General features: G+C 38.3%; 1 non-coding gene across 1 annotated transcript; it reads right to left on the reverse strand.

The window, feature by feature from the left end:
• Positions 1-658: 658 nt before the first annotated feature.
• On the reverse strand, positions 659-765 carry LOC131147082 (small nucleolar RNA R71). Its single transcript, XR_009134608.1, has one exon. It is a non-coding gene; the product is annotated as a small nucleolar RNA R71 (small nucleolar RNA).
• Positions 766-2,342: the final 1,577 nt, after the last annotated feature.

The following is a 2,342-nucleotide window of genomic DNA, read 5'->3' on the forward strand; positions in this document are numbered from 1 at the left end:
TCAGGTTTTTGGCGCCGTTGCCGGGGGATTGAGTTTATCTTATTTTTGCCAATATCGATACAAAGTAATCTTGGTTTTTATTTAGAATTTTATTTTTATATTTTTATTTATTTCTTTTCTTTATTTTATTTTATTATTATTTTTTTATATTTATGGTGTGTTTTTTTTATGTTGGATGCGCAATGCTAGAACACGTGCCATTATTCCTTTTGATCCGGAGATTGAAAAAACGCTGAGAGCACTAAGGAAAAAAAGGGTATTAGCCATGGAGAACGGACAAGATATTGCGCAGCCACGCGCCTTGAAGGATTATGTGCGACCAGTTGTGAATGACAATTATTCGGGTATCAGACGCCAGCCCATTAATGCCAACAATTTTGAGCTCAAACCTGCGTTAATCAGCATCGTGCAGCAGGCACAATTCAGTGGATCGCAACTTGATGATCCCAATATCCATCTGGCGATGTTTTAGGAGACTTGTGATACTGTGAAGATCAATGGTGTTAATGAAGACACCATTAGACTGAGATTATTCCCTTTCTCTTTGAGGGACAAAGCAAGAGGTTGGCTACAGTCGCTACAACCTGGGAGTATTACTAGTTGGCAAGACATGGCTGAAAAATTTCTGGCTAAATTCTTTCCACTTGCAAAAACAGCTCAACTCAGGAGTGAGATTGGTCAATTCAAGCAACATGATTTTGAATCACTTTTTGAAGCATGGGAAAGGTATAAAGATTTGATTCGACGCTGCCCACAACATGGATTGCCTGATTGGTTGCAAATTCAAATGTTCTATAATGGATTAAATGGGCAAATGCGGACTTTAGTTGATTCTGCATCTGGGGGAACCTCTTTTGGAAGAAATGGCCTCAAATAACTATCAATGGCCAACTGAAAGAACTATGGCTAAGAAAGTTGTTGGAATTCATGAATTGGAGCCGTTTGCTGCACTTTCAGCTCAAGTTACTTCTCTGTCTCATCAAATTTCATCTTTGACAACCTAGAGGATACCACAAGGTGCAGAATATGTGGCAACTAGAAGTAGGACAGATCTAAGCAATGGAGAGAGTCATGAACAGGTTCAATACATCAACAATCGGAACTACAACTATAGGGGTAATCCAGTGCCACAATATTACAATCCAGGGCTTCGAAATCATGAGAATTTGTCTTATGTAAATACAAGGAATGTGCTGTAATCTCCTCCAAGACTTGATAGTCAACAAAGTGAGAAGAAGATGTCACTTGAGGATGCCATGATATCATTTGTTGAGGAGACAAAAGCAAGGTTTAAAAAGACTGATTCACGGCTAGACAACATCGAGACTCATTGCAACAATATGGGAGCCACTATGAAGAATCTTGAAATTCAAATTGGGCAACTGGCCACGACTATAAATTCTCAACAGAGAGGAACTTTTCCTAGCAACACAGAAGTGAATCCTAAGGAACAATGCAATGTCATCACACTTAGGAGTGGAAGAGAAATTGAGAAGTCACCAGCAAAGGAAACCATGTCCACACCTACAGCTAAAAATAATGGCCAAGGCAAGAATAAAGTGGAAGAAGACGAGATCGTGGATGACACACCAAGAGAGACTGACACGTCACCAACAATTTCATTTCCTGAAAATCCTCCTATTCTCTCTACTCCACTTCCTTATCCTCAACATTTTCAAAAACAAAAATTAGATAAGCAATTTTCTAAGTTTTTGGATATTTTTAAGAAAATTCACATAATATTCCTCTTACAAATGCCTTAGAACAAATGCCAAACTATGTCAAATTCCTGAAGGACATCATTTCAAAGAAAAGAAGGTTGGAGGAGTTCGAAACAGTGAAGCTTACTGAGGAGTGTAGCGCTATTCTTCAAAAGAAATTGCCTTAAAAATTAAAAGATCCAGGGAGTTTTACTTTGCCTTGCACTATTGGAAATTTATTTTTTGGTAAAGTTTTATGTGATCTTGGAGCTAGCATTAATCTTATGCCACTTTCTATTTGTAGGAAATTGGGACTTGGAGAGATGAAACAAACAACCATTTCTTTGCAACTAGTAGACCGATCCATCATGTATCCACATGGAATCATAGAAGACGTATTGGTAAAGGTGGATAAATTTATTTTTCCTATTGATTTTGTGGTGTTAGATATGGAGGAAGACCAAGAAGTTCCACTAATTCTTGGCCGACCATTTTTGGCCACTGGAAGGGCGTTAATTGATGTTCGAAAGGGTGAGCTCACATTGAGAGTAAATAAGGAAGAGGTCATATTCAACATCTACCAAGCTATGAGATTCCCAGAAGATCCAAACACTTGCTTTCGAGTAGATATCACGCAGCAAT

The sequence above is a fragment of the Malania oleifera genome, chromosome 13, assembly GCF_029873635.1.
Source record: "Malania oleifera isolate guangnan ecotype guangnan chromosome 13, ASM2987363v1, whole genome shotgun sequence".
Classification (NCBI taxonomy): domain Eukaryota; kingdom Viridiplantae; phylum Streptophyta; class Magnoliopsida; order Santalales; family Ximeniaceae; genus Malania; species Malania oleifera.